This window comes from Bacillus rossius, chromosome 2 (assembly GCF_032445375.1).
Source record: "Bacillus rossius redtenbacheri isolate Brsri chromosome 2, Brsri_v3, whole genome shotgun sequence".
NCBI classification, from domain to species: domain Eukaryota; kingdom Metazoa; phylum Arthropoda; class Insecta; order Phasmatodea; family Bacillidae; genus Bacillus; species Bacillus rossius.
In genome coordinates, this window is record NC_086331.1 from 60,596,694 (window position 1) to 60,620,342 (window position 23,649).

At 34.2% G+C, this 23,649-nt stretch overlaps 1 protein-coding gene across 2 annotated transcripts in view; it reads right to left on the reverse strand.

Moving 5' to 3' along the window:
* Positions 1 to 8,807, reverse strand: part of LOC134529315 (14-3-3 protein zeta) — a 73,247-nt gene extending 64,440 nt beyond the window's left edge. For both annotated transcript variants that reach the window (XM_063363250.1, XM_063363247.1), the window contains exon 1: positions 8,666 to 8,807. The gene's annotated coding sequence lies outside the window, so the exon portion shown is untranslated. The remainder of the gene's footprint in view (positions 1 to 8,665) is intronic.
* Positions 8,808 to 23,649: the final 14,842 nt, after the last annotated feature.

The window sequence follows — 23,649 nt, forward strand, 5'->3', positions numbered from 1 at the left end:
TACTGGCACAAACATGTGACGAACACCGGCAAACACGAAAATTTGCATGACGACTACTGGCTCGAAATCACACTTTTTTCAAAATTATAAATCTACAAAAATAATTTGTGTTTATCGAAGAGTGTTGGATAGCATTGTAGAGTAAAGTTTGAGGTTAAAAACAAACATGTAGGGGCAGTAATACACCTACAAGGTTATGTACACAATTTTTTTTTTTATAAAACTCTTCTTAGCATGACGACTACTGGTACATCTACCTTAATTCCTGGAAATGCTTCAAATGCTTTTTCCTTTTCACACTTTTATCTAAATAATAATAAATGTTGATCAAATATTCATCTATTTTGACAGGAAGGCATGCTGCTCCCTTTTCAGCAGCTAAATTTATTAAGTGGCATGGGCAACCTATTACTATGAGATTTGGTATCTCAGTTTTTAAGAGAGCACAACACCATTCTTCATTCCCAACATTTTAGGTGCATTGTCTGCACTTAGGGCCAAACAATTTGACAACGGGATATCACATGATTTGAGGGTGGTGAGTAAAAGATTGCCAATGTTTCACATTCTAATGAAGGGACATACAGTACCAAGTTTTCAATTTGTTGAGTCTCTTTGCTGTAAAAAGTGACTACAATAGGGTACAGTTTAGCATCACTTTTGTTGCTACCGTCCGTAGAGGCAGAAAACAATGTATTTTTAAGAATTTCGACAGTTGCCTTTTTTCCGTTAATGGCTAATTCACACACAATTGCTGATGTTTTCGTTGGGGCACACCCGTATTTTTTGGCTACTTGGCTATCCAGGAACATAATCCTAAGCAACGGCCCGGCATGATCAGCACAGCTAAATAGGAGGTTATATTCAACGAAGTAAACAAACACTCCGCATGTGTAACACTTTCACAATCATTTTCTTGAACAAAAAAATTCAACTTGCGATTACTTTCAACGCACACTGCACTTTCTTTGTGTTTTTTTGTTTCCACATGTTTGATAACATCGCCTCTCCATGTGCCACAGAAAAATCACACCTACACAAGGAACAGAAAGCATATGTAGCACCTTACCGAGATTCTTTGATACACGGATACTCTTCTGAAAATGCATGTCGGTAAACAGTTTCATATTTTCTAGACATTTTAAAATTTCGAACAATGCATTTCACATAGAAATTGACTGAAGCGTTCGCGAATAATTACTGGGACACAATAGAATAATGGCTGACAAAACTATTTTGATTCGTTCACGTGACGCGATAATAGTAGTGTATCGAGTCCACAGAACTAACTACCTGCGATAAACGATAATACATGGAGTTCGCCGAACGTACTTTACGATAATCGCGATTATTTTTACAGTTTGATGCATGATTTGACACAAAAAAATATTGAAATACATCGCGGATAAGTCAAAAGTCCGGAGATTTATATGAAAGCTCGGGAGGGCGGGAGATAACCTACAAAATCCGCCAAAATCGGGAGTTGGAAGGTCTGCTAACATGCCATGTAAAATTTAAGGCCAGCTTGTGACTTGCCGAGTGGTGCAGCGGGATGGTGCGTTGCAGCACAACCAAAAATTGAAACCTTGTCAGCTTGGATAAAACAAGCTTGAAGGATGTAAACAGGTTAGTCCTGTAACATTATCAAGAGCGAGAGTGCGAGGTAAGTCTACAGCACGGCCACAAAGACTACTAGTAGCGCTGTTACAGCTGTGTCAATTTGCACACATTGTTAATATGCCACATTAACTATAAACATAAATAACAATTAGGTAGACAAACACATTCTTTGAACTGGTAGATGGTATATGCTTTTAATTTCAATGCCTTATGTAAAACTAATTGTAAATTAAAAAATATGCCGTAGAAAAGATGTATATGAGAAACGAGGTACCGGGGAGGGAACTAAAATAAATAAATTTAAAATTAAATAAAGTTTTCTCGAAGCAGAAATCAGGAAGATGTTTACAGTAACATTTCCATACACCTTCTGGGAAAATCGTAATTGCATGTTCAAGTAATACTTAAAAAACATTATACAAAACTCTAACCTGGTTCCATTATTACCGATGAGTTTTAAGATCACTGATGAAACATATTAGTCTACCATTTGAATAAGTAAACCATTGTGCCTGCCTTTTATCAATATTTTCAGAACACTTGGCAGTAATTGTTTATACAAAACAAAAGCATTTCCTCTGACTTATTTTCATTATTTATTTCAATCAATTCAAAAATAAGCATGTTTTGTTTATATATGTAACTTTAAAATAAATTTTCTGTGAATAATTAATTTTTTACAATGGTACTTATAGGTACAATATGCTGAAATATGTTATGCAATCCTAATTTACCAACCTAAAAATATGTTTTAGAAATCACAATAAATGAATTATTCATCAAAATTACTTCATTGACAACACAACCTCCAAATTAAATATTATATTAACACCCCCGGCCCATCACCACTCATGGGATATAATCTGAGCAACAGCCTAGGTTACTACGTTTTATACTACAAAATGTTGATATTTTAAAAATAGTTAAGTTAAATAGTCAAGGCTATGGTTACATTCACATTATATATTATTAAAGTTTTTTTTCCAAATACTTCACTAAAAATCACTATTGTTAAAAAGTTGCTTTTCCAGGAAAAGAATTCTAACAGCATTTTTGAGCACTACTAATGTTGCTTCACTATTCCGCAAAAGGAGCATTTTTCAATTCTGACTGTATCCTAAAAACAATTCTATAGTGGATAAAACACTTTAAGTCCAAGAAAATTATGACAAAAAATCATTAAATACATAAAAATAACATGTTAATATTTAAATTGCTAAAAGCATAAATCTATAGTAATTTTAAATCTACGGCAATTTTTAATCATTTATTGGTTAAATTAATTGTTTTAAATATATTTAACTTCACAATATTAACTCAATCCAAAGTCTTTCACAGCAAGTAGGTTTTAAAGAATTACATAAAAATAAACATGCATAGACCTACTTGTGAAAATTTACGAAGTCCAGCCTTCTAGAAACTTTATACTAGAGGGGCTTCACACTAAAATAAACTATAAAAATCTGAAAAGATCATACTTATTTTTTGCAGTTATCAGAAAAAAAAATTTTGTGAAAGATTGTTGCTATACTTCTAGGAATTTACCACTTTAACAAGTGGTTAGGTACATTATAGCACAAAATCATGAGAATGACTGATTAGGTTAGCTACATTATAAATACTGTGAAATTGTTTTTTCTCCATAAAAATCCATCCCATATATTTTGAGTATAAATTTGAAAAGAAACAAATTATGAAATAATATGTTAAAGATCTATACTATGTATCTTAATTTATTATAAGTTATTCTTTCATCTTCATATTATATCAACTGTATCTAATTTTAATTATCAGCATTATCAAGACTATTACTTATAATGCATCTAATGAACATTCTACCCTATGTCTCTATATAGCGCTGCTTGTATCCAAACTGACATATGTATTTATAATTTGCAACAGCATTGATAAATAATACTACCAATATTCAAAACATTGATAAAGTACACAAATTCTTAAAATTTATAAGCCAGAAATATTAAGAATGATATTAATGTAAATTTACATTCCCCTTTGTGTTCTCTTTTGACCAGACGAGCAACATTACAGGCAATATTCATTTGTAATTTTTACTAACATAACTTTGACTGTCAAACACTTGAACTAAAATTCCATCCATTAATAGTAGTGAGCAACCTTTACTTGGTACAATAAATGATTACTATGTCATCAACCATTTTAATAAATACTACAGTTTTTTCCTCATTAAAAGGTAACATGTGTTAAAAAATTTAAGATTCCCTCGATCTCAAATATATTAACTTTTACTTCCAAATATGTTTTTAGTTTCTCACTGTTCAGTAAAGTCTGTTTGGTAATAATGCCCTTGTATTTGTGTTCATGTTTGTGATATTGTCATGATCATTGTAGTTGTATTTTTGTACGGTGCCTTCCATTAAGGCTAAGATCCTTAGTTTTGCAGCCTCCAAGAAAATTATTTCTCCCATGAATATCGTAGTAGATAAAAAATACATACTTGGCAAAATTGTAAATAAAACTTTAAATTTTGTAAATATGATGATAAATTTTTTTTCAAAAAATGCTTTCTTATTTAATTTTAATTTTGAAATTTTCAAAACTAAATATTAGGTATATATTTAAACGGTACACGGCTGTTACTTTGCACACAACTTAAAGGAGGTACAATGAACAATTATGTCTACTAATTTTTTTAATACAACGTACATAATTTAAATAGTCTGAGTATTAAAAACTGTGATTTAACAGTCACTTGCTGCTGATGAAAGGAACGAGTTCAAAAGTTTGCCGCTAGAGCTCCTATTAGTTCCGAGTTTACTCACTAGATGGCTCTAATATCGCAGGAGTTCAGGCGCGAATATTATCGCTTCGAAACGGTCAAAACACAACACTAGTATCAGCAATAGTAAGTGGAAGTGTATTTAAAATGAAGCACAGCAGGAAATGGAAAGAAGCATCTAAGGCCTTGATTATATAAATACAATATTGTTGGATAAATTAACTAAACTAGGAATACTATGAAATGCACAAAAATAGAAGAGTTTGATCTTAATGACATAAAGCATAATCTATCTATTTAGCACACCCCATTGTCAAGACTAAAATTAAAAAACCGCGAAAGAAGCAGTATAAAATAACTATATCATTATCTTTGCGGGTGACTCAAATATCATACAAACAAAACGAAATATTCTTAAACGCAAGAAAGCATATTTTAAACTTATACTTTAAAGTCTGTAAAATTTAGTTTTAATGATGAGTTGGAGACAGAACATCAAACATATATCATAGGTGTTACTGCCAACAAAGAACTCTCACAAACAATACAATTCCTTTCTGCGCAACCTGCAAGCTCCGGTACCTTCTATTAAAAAAAATATATCTAAGACTTTTCCGGAAGTCGTACCATGGCAACGACTGAACAATGTAGCCTTACTTCTAAATCTACTTATCTAGAGAACAAACTGTATTACATTATTTTCATGATATCATCCTGCCTTAATTATAAAAATAATATCTGACAGTATTCCTTATGTGGTCAGTTCTACTAGAGTCTCTAGGTCCTATATAAATGGTGACTATCTTGGTCTTTACAATGCTGTTAAAAACTATGATTGGTCAAATTTCTATGAATCTACTGATGTTAACTATCTTGTTGATCAATTAACTACTTGTATATGTCACAATATTAATGAATTCATCAAAAACATTAAAAAAACCTATAAAATATTTGCTTAGGAATAACCAATTTTAGATATGGCTATCCTGACCTAACCAACCGTACATATAATTTAACAATATTTTTAATGCAGCTATACCAACCCAACACACCATTTACAATATTTTAAAGTATTTTTAACATCGCTAACCTAAAGTAACATGATTTCACAGTATTTTTAATGTCGCTATACTAATCCAACCAACCGTCCAAAATATTTTGAAGTATTTTTTTATGTTGCTAACGTAACTTATAAACTCTTCATTACTACATTGTTCAAAACACTACTTTAAATGAAATATATAAAAAAATCTTGGTAAATATGTACAGTCGCGGTAGATGCCAAAAAAAATGTTAAAAATCCGAAAACACTTTTATTCTGTGCTCTTTCACTTCCTCTTTTCAAATCAACCGGCGGAGATAAGAAATTCAGACTACTTTCGGAGATATCGAATTTTTTAATTTTCATCACAATACCTGCGTATTCATGCGGAAAAAAATGCTAACAATCCGAAAATACTTTTATTCTATGCTCTTTCACTTCCTCTTTTCAAATCAACCGGCGGAGATAAGAAATTCCAAATACTTTATGAGATATCGAATTTTTTAATTTAGCAATACAACTGTGTGTTAGTTAGTTGACGTGTGTTAGTGAATGCGTAATAAATAAATTGGTCGATTAGGTCAGGTCAGTTACATTATAAATACTTTCAAACTAAGCGGACATTAAAAATAATGTGAATTTAATTTAATGGTTCTTTAGTTTTAAATTATTTATAATGTAACTGACCTGACCTAACAAAACCCGGACAAATGATGAACATTAACAACTCACGTAATTTTTTTAACTTAATACTTGCGCAACAATATCCAAATAAAAAAATAATACTTTAAAATTAGAAATGTTAAAAACTCACCTAAGTTGGAGGCGGGTACATTTCCTTTGCCACTATAAGGAAATGATGTAGTCGTTCACGGCAGAAGTTGACCGATTAATTAAACATCATATTAAACAATAAATGAATAAATAATCACGTATTGGTTCTTTTGAATACTGACCAATCACGGAATAAATAATCACCTATTGGTTCATTTGAATACTGGCCAATCACGGAACAGTCACGTGACAAAATTGTTCAATAAGAAACATGATACTCGTAAACAAGAAACCTTATTATCTATGACAAGAAACAATGGTCTTCGCCGCATACTACGCAGGTACTGTGATGAAAATTAAAAAATTCGATATCTCCTAAAGTATTTGGAATTTCTTACCTCCGCCGGTTGATTTGAAAATAGGAAGCGAAAGAGCACAGAATAAAAGTATTTTCAGATTTTTAGCATTTTTTTTGGCATCTACCACGACTCTACATATGATGAAATTTAAAAATTCGATATCTCCTAAAGTATTTGGAATTTCTTACCTCCGCCGGTTGATTTGAAAAGAGGAAGCGAAAGAACATAGAATAAAAGTATTTTCAGATTTTTAGCATTTTTTTTGGCATCTACCGCGACTGTACATATTTACCAAAATCTTTCTTAATTCAATGACACTTGGACAAACAACAAAGAGAAAATATAAACAATATTTCCCTACAACTGCAAAATGCCACAATATTAATTACTTTTAATAAAAAAAAAAAACAATACCTCCATTGACTTAGTTATCCAAAATAAACATAGAAACCCGTGTGTGTAAACAAATTGTAGGTGCACCATCCATGCACAGGTAAATTAATGTAAGTTGAAACTGTGATTTCTCATGAACTGTTACGCAATTATTAACACTATTTTTGTATTTTTATTTTAACTTGGCCAAAAAGCCACGACGTCAAGATTTACCAAAATCCAAATTAGGGTATTTTCTATATAGTGGCAACATGGTAATTCTGCAGAGCAAATAATTTAAGTGAAATGTTTGTTAGTGCCATTTATCTGCACGTGTGTGTGGTCTAATGTACCAAGGGTACAACGGATGGTAGACCATCACAACATGCTGGAGAATTAACTAATGTGTCAGAGAGAGCATAATGAGAATGAATATTATATTAAATTCAACACAGCCTGGGGGTCATTCTTTCTCATTTGTAAAGACTGCCAAAATTATTTTCAGCTAGAAACAAGTTTTTACCTTGTTGTGTTAGTAATAAACCTGGAATTACAATAGTCCCTCGCCTCCATCTATCACATGACCTGCAACCAATCACATGGGCCGACAAATTCTGTCGTCCATCTACAGCTTGGTAACTTCATACTTTTTTGACGGATGGACAGCTGAAATTATACCCTTCAAATGGTTGCAAGGGTTTTGAGTGTCAAATTTTATTTTAATTCTATAGATGATTACATAATTATGTTTTAAATTAAGTTTAAACACATTTCCATGTTTAGTTTGTGTTTTGAAACAAAAATCATAGATTCAATAGAATTGTAATTAATTACGCATGGCAACTCTGACATTGTTGAAAAAAAAATCACCACAGTGAAAAATATTGGGTTTAATGAGTTATAAGTGCATAGGTTACTGCTAATTATAAAAGATAAATTTTCTGCAAAATTAAGTTTTCTCACCAGTTGGCAGCATGTATAAGGGAAAATAATGTGACGGAAGAACGGATTATTGTAAACAGTTCTGCGACGGACGGACGGACGGACGGACAGACGCACAATCGTACCTAGTGGGAGGGGGGAGACGGACTATTGTAATTCTGGCTTGAAGCCTTCACTACCAGTTAAGATTACTACTGAAATCACGCCATACACAGTATAGTACATCACTTGATGTGCGTAAACATAAAATCGGGAGGACGTTAGGTAGGTCAACGCCCAAGAAGCTGACCTTGGTTAAAGAACTGAAATGGTCTTTTAAGTCTGCGATCGCGTCGAAACACTTCACACCTGGGGCCGACAGCATTATACTATTGTCGTTATAAATTGCCACCACTAGTAGAAGAAAAAACAGCAGTCTCCACTGCAAATCCAAATTCATCTTCAATGAAACCATCATCGATGGATTCAATAAACAATCAATGTACCACATTTTTTTAAGATAAAGTTATTTGCGACGGATTTAATTCGCACAGCAAAATTCAATTGGAAAACAGAGTTCTAAATTATTTCATACATTAACCCCACGATATAATTCACGTAGTAACTACGCTATTTATTTACCTGTCACGAATGGCGCTTTAACAAAAATTAATAAATATGACTAGGCTCTATCACAAACCGGTAAAATTACAAAATGGCGAATATCAATGCAGCACTCCGTCACAATTTCGAACTAAGGATTGGCACTTAAGACACCACTGAACTTAACAAATACTCAGTAAAAACAGTCGTACTCACTTTTTCTTATAAAAATATTTTTCACGTCGTAGGAACTACGCCCTCCACTAAAAGCGCAAACTTCTACACACTATTTTTACGTCCGAGAGGTCTATTGGCTCGCTGAACTTCTTTTGCCAGGCAGAAACCCAACGGGGACTACACAACCGGAAACAGACTACACAGGTAACCAAATGAAAATTCATTTTCAAAAACGTTTTAAACATTTGAAGAATAATAGGTAAAAGATACACGAAAAAAAATTTTTATACAAAATTTAATATTTTTGTATTAAATTTATGAATTGTGTGAATAAACACTTTGTATTATATGTCTTCCCAGAAAAAGTTACATATTACAATTATATGTCAAGGAAAATAAATATACACAAATAAGAGCAGAAGCAAACAAGTTATGTAAATTAAGACATTTATAGAGTTCAATAGAAAGTTAAAAGTTATTTATTTGCTATATTGTATTAACATAAATTTTGGTATGATAAGCATATATTTGTTTAACCAAACCTTCCTTCTAAAATAGGGTAAGCAACAAGAAATAGAAATAAGGAACCCTAACAGTGGATATGTTAAGGCCCTGTCACACTGTCAAATTTTAGCTTCCAACACCTTCCAATATGTTGGTTCCAATATCTTTGAGGGTTGTGACGTCACGTTAAACGTCACTATCGCAGCCATGTTTATTTGAGAGATTGAGTTTCCTTCAAATATTTTACGTATAGGACTGGTTCTAAAGGCCCTGTCACACTGTCAAATATTATATTGTCTCCGATATATTGGACAACAAAATTTGAAGGGTGATTTTGGATGAAGTACGTCTTCAAATATATTGTATTCAATATTATTTGATGAGCACTGTAAAATATATTTGAAGTCATTTCACACTATCAATTTTCTTTGAGTGAGCTCGTTTTACCAAACATTCTGTAGAGAACTATAACCCATACAGCACACTTGGTGTAAGAAACGTCGCATCGACATGGTAATGTCGAAATGTGGTCACGTCACCAAAACCGACGTCGAATCGACGTGGTCTTTGAAACCATGAAGTAAGTGTACATTGTCCACGTCGGAGCGACGTGTTTTTCAGTTTCCCTGAGGTTCGAGTCGCCTACAAGAAATCGGCATAACGTCTATCTTTCTACCATCATGTTCAACTTTAGAAAGTAATTACTGTATAATTAATTAATGTAAAATTATAATAATATAACATTAATAAATGTTCATTGTCCTTTTTACTAAATGTAATAATTATTATTTTTTAATTATATTTAAACTGATGTTTGAATTGTTTCTGCGCAGTTGGTCATAAACGGTTAATGGCGTGTTTTTGGTATATTATTGGCGTTGTTCTGTATTCTGTGGTTCTGGACTAGTTTGGTAAGTTTAGATTTGTAACAGCTATGTACTATTTAATGCAGTTTTGTTTGTTATGTTTAGAATGATGAAGTGTATTTTATGTTGTGGATTCGCGAATCTCATGTTGTATACATAACCTCCATAGACACACACTTCACGTGCGGCCGTTTTCGAATATAAAATGTTGGGCTTGTGTACACAAAAGTTCCCGTCACTTTTTGTGAATAATATATTGAGGACTTATTTTGTTAGTTTTCAAAAGCATTTGCAGGTGTATTGTAGAATACGATAGGTACCAAACAAACAAAGGTTAAGTTAGGTTGGGTACATTACGTTGCGTGTTGTTATGTAGGAACTCGGAATAATGCATGTTTATGATTCCTGTTGCAGTGGTAAACAGTTACAGGTAAAAATAGGGGCAGTGGCTCACTTTAACCTACTGAAATGATACTTTGAAGTTCTGATGTGCTACCATTAAAAAATCCCATTGCAGTATCAATACAATAATTGTGGGTAATATTAGGGTAAATAATATGTAGATTAGCTGTATTTCCTTAAAAAAAACACAATGTTACTCTCCAGTTGTACAAAAACGGCGATATCTCCTTAATATTTGGAATTTCTTATCGCCATCGCCTTTAATGAAAAGAGGAAGTTAAGGAGCACAAAATTACACTATTTTGGGATTGTTAATATTTTTTTTTAAACAGATATTGTTACTCTCCAGTTTTACCGTAGTTTAATGTGCATAGGTACTGTAAATTCATATAAACTATTATTCTTATGATGTCACACATCTATTTGTAATATTGGTAAAAGGTTTGTATTGCGTATCCAAGGAGATCACTTGATCCTGAGGACACGATCCTGTAAATATTGATGCTGTGGTACATGATGCTTGCTGTTGTTATTTAGCACGTTTCCTTAGGTTAGTACAGCTGCATTAAATATACTTGAATAACATGCCATCATAATGAAGGTATCTCTTTGGATACGCAATACGAAACTTTTACCGTAATATTAATATTGTGATCATGACGTACAAAATTAATTGTACGGAATTACTTTTACATGCTGACTAAAAACGGTGTATTATCGCTGAAGGTAATTGGAGGAAATCACTTACAAGGAAGTGTCACAAATTTGTTCAAAAGAATGTTGACAAATCAACTGGCTGCAGAGTACAGTTGGTGGGGAGCTAGAGGGAAGAAAAATTTCAGAAAATTGGAACTTTCACATGTTGTTATGAGTGAGTAGCCAGTATTAATTTGGTTAGCCAAAATTTTTTCGATTAGTTAAAAAATTGATAATTGCAGTGTCTTAGTCAAGTATAAACAGATGTGTATTTGTGTACAGCTGAGGAACAATTTCATGTGTAGCTTGATTTTGCTGCCATGGGAATTATTTTTGTGCAGTAAATTATGAAGCAAGCGAGAGTGGGTATTAGCAGAAGATTTCAATTACAGTTATCACTCTATTTTTGCCCTCCTTTTGGATCTCTTCCTTCTCTGCCACGTCCAAGAATGGTAAATCTGTGACCTGACGTTTCCGAAGTTTTTAGATATGCTAAACCCCTTGTAATTTCAATTTTTTCTTTGGCCATTCACATACTGAGTAAATTCATCTGCATTTATAATTATTGTAATAGCGAGTTTAGAAAATTTGTCATATTGCATCCCGTGTGATATCAGGCCTTAAAATATAACATAAAAGCAACAAAATACCAAAATAAATGTTTGTAGTATAGGCACAGATTTACTGTAACAAAACAATATTTATTTCATGTGGAACTCATTCAACTTCAAAAATTTGTTTCAGGGGTGGTTCGTTTCCATTATCCGTCTGCTACTGAGACTGAAGTGTCCATCATTATTTCTAATTGGTTAAAACATGCGAAGAAGAGATGTAGCTAGTGTTGTAAATGAAAAAAAAAAAAAAAATCATGTGTATTTTTCCCTCAAATATATTTTTTTTTCTTTAGAAAAAACTGCCCTAGTTTTTTTCCCCCACTTTTCAGGTTTTTTTTTAATTATTTTATATACTGTATATCATACTTTATATAGTTAAAATTTATTGTGAAAAAAAAAACTTTTTTTTGTTTTTTGTAAAATAAAACAGGTTTTTTATAGAAAAAAGTGCTTAAAAAAAAGCACTTTTTTATAAACTCTACATGTAGAACTCTTAATAAGTAAGTATATTTTTGTTTAGTGTTTATTTGTGATATTAAGTAGTGTGTAATAGCCGGTACTGGATCTGAGTTCAGGGTGTGGATTGAGATTGTCGGTCCGCCATCTTGGATTTGTGACGTCACAGCGGCCATATTGGATTGTGACGTCTCGGCGGCCATCTTGGATTGTGACATCACGGCGGCCATCTTGGATGCGTGTAACGGGACACAGTGTAACGGGGCACATCGTAACGGGACACAGCGTAACGGGACACCGCGTAACGGTACACAACGTAACGGGACAAGTAGATCACGGCAGCCATCTTGGATCCGCCATCTGTAAATCGAGCGCCCCACTCATTATGATGGAATTTTCGTCTCCGTCGCCATATTGATTTTTTTTCTGTTCCGCTGGAGGCCGCCATCTTGGATACCGTCGACTTTTTTTCTGTTGTTTGTTCCTAGATAGCGCCAGCGTCGCTCTTTATTTTTTCTGTTCCACTGGAGGCCGCCATCTTGGATACCGTTGATTTTGTTTATGTTGTTTGTTCCTAGATAGCACCAGCATCGCTCTTGATTTTTTTTTGTTCCGCCGCAGGCCGCCATCTTGGATACCGTCGACTTTGTTTCTGTCATTTGTTCCGAGAGAGCGCCAGCGTCGCTCTGTCTCATCACATAAGGTCGATGTTCCATTACCTACCATAGCTATTATGAACCTTATCGACATTTTAAATTTAATTTTTTATGAAAAATATATTGGAAACGCTGTGATTCGAACCATCGCAGCTCTGATCTCTAGGTTGGAAAACATACGCCTTTAACCGCTCGGCCATCGAGACATTTACCAGAACGAAGATTAAATAAGGTATATATAAAAATAACATGCATATTTGGACTTGTAATTTTTTAAATTTAAATTAATAATAGCACCACCTGTTCGAGACAGACCCACCATCTTTTCATTTGACCGCTATCTTGAAAATCCGTAATTTTTATGCTAGAGATGCGGGAAAAAGTTCAAAATTCATTAAATAAATTGACAATAAATATAATGATTGATTATATCGATTCCCGTCCTTGGTTCGAAACCGGTGAGGGCAAAAAATAAAAAAACATCAGATCCTTCCTCCACAGAAGCCACCTACAGACCGATCTACCGTCACTAATACCAAGGTTCATATATCGTCAGCTGATATGACGTCATGTCCGCCATCTTGTCTTCATACGCTGGAGACCACCATCTTGTTTTCGTCTGCTAGAGTGTGTCGATACTATGTTAGTATAATTATCTGGTCACCACACTTTTGTCCTCAACTGTTGACCTTGACCTTTGACCTTGACCTTAAAATATGACCTTGACCTTAAAATATGACCTTGACCTTGAACTTTGACCTTGACCTTGAAATTTGACATTGACCTTGAAATTTGACCTTGACCTTGAACTTTGGCCTTGACCTTGAACTTTGACCTTGACCTTGAAATTTGACCTTGACCTTGAACTTTGAACTTGACCTTGAACTTTGACCTTGACCTTGAAATATGACCTTTACCTTGAAATTTGACCTTGATATTGAAATTTGACCTTGACCTTGAACATTGACCTTGACCTTGAAATTTGACCTTGACCTTGAACATTTACCTTGACCTTGAAATATGACCTTGACCTTGAAATTTGACCTTGACCTTGAAATTTGACCTTGACCTTGAAATTTGACCTTGACTTTGAAATTTGACCTTGACTTTGAAATTTGACCTTCACCTTGAAATTTGACCTTGACTTTGAAGTTTGACTTTGTCCTTGTCGACCATCATGGATCCGACATTTAATGTTCAGTAGATGCTACCAGGAGCTACCACCTGCTGGAGTACGTCATCTTGTGTGTGTACTCATATTATAGAGTACATTTCCATCTGGATATTTTCATTCTAACCCGCTACAGTTCAGTTAACATTTATTACCGAGAGGCCCCCTGCCATCTTGAAATTCGGAAACCATCTTGAAATCATGTAATAATGTAGCTAGAAAAGCGGGAAAAAATCCAAAATTCATCAAAAAAAATCACTCATAATTTACATATCGATTCGATCCGCTCCAGTCCTTGGTTCGATCCTCGATCGTTGCAATAATGTTTAATTTTATGAAAAAATAATAACTTCAATAAGCCACGTTCAACATTCTTAAAGAGACTTTAAAACCTCTACTACCATCATCCTATAAGCCATCAAGACCACCATATTGAAAATTCGTAATAATTAAACTAAAAATTCAGGAAAAAGTTAAAAATTCCTTAAATAAATTTGCAAACAATATACTGATTAATTAGGTCGTCTAAGGTCCTTGGCACGATCCTGGACGAAGCTAAAATAAATTTAATTTAAATACCAGAAAAGCGTAAGGTTCGAGAAATAAAACACCACAAAGTCGTTTACAAACATAATATTTATTACACAATTTCTATCCTACTACAGAATCACTTGCGAAAGCCAGCAAACTTATAAACATTTAGCTTTGCATAGACGTGCAACGACTACTTCTTAGCTCCAAATGCTCCAGCAGCTCCAAATGCTCCAACAGCCTCCAAATGCTACAACAGCCTCCAAATGGCTCCAACAGCTCCAAATGCCCCAACTACCTTTTCTTTCAACAGCTCCAATGATATTGGGCCACAATGCTACGAGTCTAAGAGACTACGAGGCTACAAGGCTACGAGTCTAAAAGGATCTAGCTGGTTCCGAGTTAAACATGGCTGAGAGACTGCATGACTAAAAGACCGCATGGCTACGAAACTAAATGTCTATGAAGCTACATGGATACAAGTCTACTCGGCTCCAACACGCAATGTACACACAGTACACACAGGAAAACCAAAAGTACACACAGGAAAACGAAAAGTACAAACAGGAAAACGAAATGTACAAACAGGAAAACGAAATGTACAAACAGGAAAACGAAATGTACACACAGGAAAACGAAATGTATAAACAGGAAAACGAAATGTACAAACAGGAAAACGAAATGTACAAACAGGAAAACGAAATGTACAAACGGGAAAACGAAATGTACAAACAGGAAAACGAAATGTACAAACAGGAAAACGAAATGTACAAACAGGAAAACGAAATGTACACACAGGAAAACGAAATGTACAAACAGGAAAACGAAATGTACACACAGGAAAACGAAATGTATAAACAGGAAAACGAAATGTACAAACAGGAAAACGAAATGTACAAACAGGAAAACGAAATGTACAAACGGGAAAACGAAATGTACAAACGGGAAAACGAAATGTACAAACAGGAAAACGAAATGTACAAACAGGAAAACGAAATGTACACACAGGAAAACGGAATGTACACACAGGAAATCGGAACGTTCACACAGTACACACAGGAAACGGAATGATCACACATACAGTAGCGGAAACACAGGCTTATTTGGAAATCAGGATACACGAAATAAATCATACTTTTATTAAATATAAATAATTCATTTTATTTTTCATTAGTACACACATGACAGTTAATCAAATGATTATTGTATGTAGCCAGCGTTCCGAAGTTCTTACAGTATGGGCGATACTTCCACGATATGCAAGTAGTTTCCTCTACGAACAGATGCCACCATCAGTCTTAGCCGGTCAACCAATATTTTTGGATCTTTCCATGATGTGGAATCAATCTCTTCTGCCACCATCTTCATTGCTTGTTTATTATAAATATTATGATCTCTGGTGTCTTCCGTTTTAACACCATCCTCAGGGTTACTTTCATCATCTAGCCAGCGATCATCACAAGCTTGATCAGATTTATTTATTATAACACGACGTTTCCATCGCTTCGGTCTCAGGACACCACCACATTCTTCGATCTTGTCAGCTTTAGGTTCTGCATCACAGTCTATGCCTTTGTAAACAGCCTCAGAGTCACTGTAGCAATCACCGTAGAAGACAACGTCTTCACCCAGATTACTGCAAGAACTCAATATCGTTGATGTCGAAGTGTCTTCATCGCCTGTATGCTTCCTTTTCAGGAGTCCACCATTTATACAAAGTATGGAGGATCTGCTAAATATAGGCTTGAATGTATTCTCACTTTTCACAGTGTTGATACCTTCATTAGTTTCAGTCTTCCCGATACCATCAACATCCTTCAATATTTGTTTCTCGTCACGATCGGTGTGCTAAGGCTTCCATCTTTTCTATATTCATAATATTATTTGTCTTTAAATCTCCGCGTCCGTGTCACTATCACAGATGTAAATCATCATCATAGCTGTCATCAATATTGTCATGAGCTGCATCAATATAACTCATTTTATGATATCGTTTCCACATTTCAGTTGTCAGTGATTTACCACAATCTATGATCTTGTGAGCTCCATTCTCATTTTCTGTAAAAGCCTATGAGTCCAGTTTTATTATTTAATCCTTCAACCCATCATCACAAACTCAATTAAATAATTGTAGTATATATATAAAAAAATCATCAAAGTTCCTTTCATTTAATCTTGGAAACCGTATCATCCTTTCCACCTATAGTAGGTATAGTTTCTTGAGCCCAAGAGTCTTTCATTATATATACCATGCAGTGTTCTTCAAGAGATGTAGTATACCACCATTTCTACATACAAATTCATCCTATCATTAATTTGTTTACACATTAGAAAAACCTTCACGCTATTTTTACGTGTTTTATTAAATTACCACTTCGACTAAAATAATTACCACACATAGTAAATTCTACAAAGGACACTTTTTCCAAGACATTTTAACCATAATCTGTCTGAAAACAGCCATGTCCCATCTATATCACAAAGTAAACGAGGGTTAGTGGAGATAGGTCAAACAAGTGCTAGTCACTCATAGGGTAAGAACCATGTGTTCGATACCTATCTCAGTCAATGTAGCATCTATGTATTTTTATTACCTCATGTAGAAAAATATGTTCCAATGCATACGAATTTAAACTTATTCACGTACGACTAGTCAAAAGTACATAAATTCAAGCACGCCAACCGCAAAAAAAATATTCTCATTGATAGAGGCAGAAACTTCTCGATCGAGACACGCCTACCATCACCTGCAAATGAACATTGACCCCTCGCGCGGGAATTGCAAGCTTGCAGAATGCTGCGACACTCATATGTTTTGCTCAAGACATGCATACATCTCATCACTAGCCTTCCAACTCAGTACACGTAAAACTCCAGTGAAATCATAATCCAGCATACGTAAAGTACTTGCTGGAACCACTTCAAAGTATACATCACCGAACCAGAGCAGAAAATCAGCCTACGAATGTATATCTTGCTACCTACAAAAATAAATGTGTAGCACATATACGAGAGGAGTCGAACTTTACATACCATACTCAATACTCTGATAATTATAAGCGGCAAAATATTTTAAATCATGACCCCGGCTAGTATACATTTTTTTCGTGAACCCTAAATTCATGTTAGTAATCAGTACGAATGTGTGAGTAATTCGGACGAATAATCGCTTACCAAGTATCCAGAATCTTACTGTTACAGCCCAGCCAGTGCACCAAATTACTTCGAAGTGTACGCAATTGATTAACATTATTCAATTTTTTAATATCACCTCCGTAGTGTACACCAATATATGACAGGTTACGATTTAAGACCATAGATTTCCCACAAGTATGTTATGTTTATTTCGGGAAGAGTAATAAATTATTATTTTAGAAATAATAAATCAAGTTCCTATCAGATTTGCTCTAATGTTACGGCATTACCTGTACCTGCACTTTACCAAAACATCTCCCATAAAAATCTTAAGAATGCAGATGGCATACTCAGACTGAAATAATTTTAGCAAAAAAAAAACTGTCTTCAGCATTATTGGTAAACAAAATAATACTCACAAACAAGACAAAACGGACATTACAAATCCGACCTAAATTACGTGCCACATGTAGTTTATTACATTAAGATAAACGATGTAGGTTAAGAAAAATTAATAAAAAAATTCTTTAATTCAATAATTTATTTTAAATTGTACATGCATACACAATAAAATCTGACACTGTATGTATATATATCGTATACATTTTCTCAGTCCTTGCAACATTCATTTCTATTAAAATAAATTATTATATTTCGTTTTAAGAGTGACAAAATACAACTAATTCATACAGATCACGATACATCAGATCAGGAGTGTAACACCTTAGAGGACCAGAGATGATGCTAGAAACCCATCTTTACAAAATTTATAATGTTTTTTCAAGTACAATTTTCGTGTAACCTGTACACCGCACTTCTCACACAGAAATTTTACACGGTCAAGATTTCTTCTGCATCCATGCTTTTCATGGATGCGTGTACTTCGTAGTCGCTCAAATCGTTTACCACAGTAGCGGCACTGATACAGATATTCATCGCAATTATCATCGCTTCCTCGATGTTCAACTTGCAAATGAACTTTGCTTTTACAATGCCTAATCAAATTACTTTTGTTTGTGAAATGTACACCACATGGGTCACACGGAAATGTCACACGATTAGCGTTTCTTCTACAGACATGATTTTCATGTCTTCTTGCATGTTGACGGTATTTAAAACTTTTGTCACAGTAACAGCACCGATGTTCGTTAGTCGTTCTTGAATCACCAGTCATTGAAGTTTCCATCGAGGACGAAACGAAGTTCGTAGAGTTTTCCTGTGTAGCCAGCACCACCGGCATTAAAGTCTCTCCTGCTGACGGTATCACGACTGTTGAAGTTTCCTCTTGTGATGACGTCGTCGTCGTTGCCGACGGGATCTGCACCTTCTCCGCCATAGCTGACGTCAGGGTTCCCGTAGTCGATGGTACAACATCCATCAAGTTCGTCGTTTTAGATGGTAAAGATACCATCGAGTTCACAAGAACAGGTAATTACGCGTCTTATGCACCAGAAGAATCAAACCAGGTGATCCTTATACCGTCGTCATCGCCAGTAACAAACTGAGCGACTAGCTGTCTAGGACTCGCTTATATACATGCACCGGTTGGAATAATACGCTAGTCAAATCAAGAACCATTTACTATAATACTCGAGTCAATACATCATCCAATGTTATTACTAAAAAAAATTAGGAATTTCAAGAAATAAAAGTTTAAATTATATATTGAAACAACTAATCTCTCATCCTACATACACGGTTCATTTAGACTTACTAGAAGGATTAAGAGTCTCTGAACAATGGAACTTTCAGAAACCAAACATAGTTTCAACTACTCAAATTTAAATTTTATTATGTACAGCTACACATAACCTCCAACTGACTCCAAATGTCTACAACACATTTCTAAAATAATTTATACGATACCGGGCTAGGTCCAAAGTCAATTATTTTTGTACCTCTCATCTACAGTTCAGGAGTCCTTCAGTGTTGATATAGCTACAGACAAGACATGTCCAGTACCATACATCTTCAAAGCCTTCAGAGTCGATCCTTGTTAAGCCTTATGACAAAAGTCTCCGAAACAAGAGTCCTACTCTATAAGTTTACTATACACTTTTATGCTTTTCATAGCACACATCGATAAATATCTTCGTAAATAACCCAACATATTATCAGACCACTAGCATTCGATTTATGCACATACAGTAGGACACCAACATATCCATCAACACAAGTCCAATCTACATTAAGCTCCTCACTTATTTTCATCAGTCTACACTCAGCACACAAAAACTAAATGAAGTCAATTAACAACCTAGTATTTATATACATCCAGTCATTTAACAGCATACCGATGGCTAGTTAAATAATATTGACAGTGATCATGTTAGCTAAGTTTAAATTTATATAGGACCAGGGACCCATTGAACCTTCAGAACCGAGCTACACATACTCAGTGCTGGATGCAAGTTAATACTACACTCATTTGCCATCACTCATTTTCCATAATCGACTCTCTATTCGACACCCATTTTACATAATCGAAACACATTTTCCATCATCGACACACAATTCAACACTCATTTTCCATCACCGACACACAATTCAACACTCATTTTCCATCATCGAAACTCAATTCGTCACTCATTTTCCGTCATCGACACTCAATTCAACACTCATTTTCCGTCATCGACACTCAATTCTACATACTCTTTCCTTCTTCAACACTCATTTTCCTTCATCTACATAAAATAAAATGTAAACTTTCCAACACCCACACACACACACATAGATATTAAAATAGTCATCCGCAACTCAATTCTTTAATGTAGAATACACATGAACTTTATTAGGACATGAATAACGACACATTTTTATATCAATTTTTAAAATTATATTTATATCAAAAATACAAAAGTAAAAAATTTCATCAGTCAATACACATTACTAACTTATTATATATACCCTGAAATTCTAAGTTCATCAAGAATAGTCCACGTTTCTTTGATAACTGATACAATTTCGTCATCTTGCGAAACAAGTAAAAGTCGCAACCTGTTCGTTAACACGTTCGGGTCTTTCCACGATATATAATCAATTTCACTTAATGCCACCATCTTCTTCGAATGTTTGCTGAACATATTCTGAAAATCGTTGTAATAATGATTATGATAATTTGTATCATCATCATCGGTGCTGTTCACATCTTTATCAAACACATTGACATCTTCATCTTGCATATCCCAGTATTTCGAATTTTTTAACATTGGAGTACCATCCTTGGTATCAAGCTTACTTGCTAATTTTCCAAAAAAATATTCCAAAGTCCGTAGAAGTCTACTATAAGACGACTTGTCACTTTTTCTGGAGATGTTACTTTCATTATCTTCTACCTTACTTATATCTTCAACACCAGTTAAGCTATTTCCTTCCTCAAGACCTGGAGATATTTTAACACAATCGCTTTTAAGACTAGGTAGATAAATTTCATTGTAAGACATACTGTCCCCGAGCATAGCGTCTCCATCTACGTACTTTATCTCCTGCGCGAGCTTGGCTTTACAAGTTTTATCGTGTCTTTTTTAATTCTCTCTTCGTGTCAACCGTCTTCCACACTTGCCACAATTTAGTATTTGACGGTATGGGCTTTTAACACATTCGTTCTTTTCATGTCTACGAGCATTATAGATGTTATCAAAGTATTTGCTACAGTATGTACAATGTCCTCCAGATCGAGATCGATATTTGTGTATCGTACCTTCACTAGTCTGTACGTACTCCATAATGGTTGAATAGCAACTAAAGGTATTTTTTAGGTACTTCGTATTTTCATGTATGAACATTCATCAATTATTTACGAAAAAAGATTTTTTTTTCTCATTTTGAAGAAAAAATCATGTTCCATGTAGTTTTACTACCCACCTTCATATTTCCTCATATGTTATGTTGTAAAAGCAACCAAAGTTGGTTGTAGGTTATGGAATGCTCACTCACGATCTCTTGAAAAAGGTGTACCTCCCTAGATCTCAAGAGGAAGAACATTGACCTTATTTAAAAATTAGTGAATAATATCATGGTCTAGCAAGAATCACAAGATAATCTATTCTCATATTAGCAACCATCATGTATCAGTTGTCTGTATAAGCAGTCAATGTTTTGTGTGGGATGCAGGATGCTCCCTTACGATCGCAACAGAAGGAGGGCTTCGCTAGAACACAAGGGGAAGGGAAATCTTCGTGTGTGATAGCGTTTCTCAGTTTTTTCATGACGTAGTAATCGTCTGATTAATGAACTTTTGTTTTTGCCTGATTTCCACCTGTTAAAATTCTTTTTTAAGTGTTGATTTGATAATATGACTTCGGAAATTTATACGAAACTCTGAATAAAATTACCTGTCTTAGACACCAAGAACAATACAGTTTGTCCTTCATGTTAATGCTTATCAGCTGTCTCAAAGCATATTATTTGTCTGAGTAAGGTTATTATTTTTTAAATCCACCTGATAAAAATATTGTAAGTGGTGATTTATTGACAGAATTTCACTAATTAAATGTAACTCTGAATAGAAATGACATGACTCATTAAGTAAAAAATTCTTCATGCAGAGATAGATTTCTCACAAATAATCAGGAGCACTCGGAGAAAACCATCAGATGTCTAGCCAGGAATAATCAGAAACACTTGGAGAAAGCCATCAATATATTAACAAGAATAATCAGAAGCACTCGGAGAAAACCATAAGATGTCTAGTCAGGTATAATCTGGAGCACACGGAGAAAACCACCATAATATTGTCAAGAATAATCGGAAGCACACGGAGAAAAACACCATAATATTGACAAGAATAATCGGAAGCACACGGAGAAAACCGCCACAAGTTTTCTTTCATATCATAAAATTTCAGGAAAAAAAAATAATAAATAAAAATTAATTAATAAAAAATTAAAAATAAAATACAAAAAATACATAAAATCCTGGCTTGTACTAGAACTATATCTTTGCTCAACAATGAGAAGTTCACAAGCTAGCAGAATCTGTTTATGTATTTTTTGTATTTTATTTTTAATTTTTTATTAATTAATTTTTATTTATTATTATTTTTTCCTGAAATTTTATGATATGAAAGAAAACTTGTGGCGGTTTTCTCCGTGTGCTTCCGATTATTCTTGTCAATATTATGGTGTTTTTCTCCGTGTGCTTCCGATTATTCTTGACAATATTATGGTGGTTTTCTCCGTGTGCTCCAGATTATACCTGACTAGACATCTTATGGTTTTCTCCGAGTGCTTCTGATTATTCTTGTTAATATATTGATGGCTTTCTCCAAGTGTTTCTGATTATTCCTGGCTAGACATCTGATGGTTTTCTCCGAGTACTCCTGATTATTTGTGAGAAATCTATCTCTGCATGAAGAATTTTTCACTTAATGAGTCATGTCATTTCTATTCAGAGTTACATTTAATTAGTGAAATTCTGTCAATAAATCACCACTTACAATGTTTTTATCAGGTGGATTTAAAAAATAATAACCTTACTCAGACAAATAATATGATTTGAGACAGCTGATAAGCATTAACATGAAGGACAAACTGTATTGTTCTTGGTGTCTAAGACAGGTAATTTTATTCAGAGTTTCGTATAAATTTCCGAAGTCATATTATCAAATCAACACTTAAAAAAGAATTTTAACAGGTGGAAATCAGGCAAAAACAAAAGTTCATTAATCAGACGATTACTACGTCATGAAAAAACTGAGAAACGCTATCACACACGAAGATTTCCCTTCCCCTTGTGTTCTAGCGAAGCCCTCCTTCTGTTGCGATCGTAAGGGAGCATCCTGCATCCCACACAAAACATTGACTGCTTATACAGACAACTGATACATGATGGTTGCTAATATGAGAATAGATTATCTTGTGATTCTTGCTAGACCATGATATTATTCACTAATTTTTAAATAAGGTCAATGTTCTTCCTCTTGAGATCTAGGGAGGTACACCTTTTTCAAGAGATCGTGAGTGAGCATTCCATAACCTACAACCAACTTTGG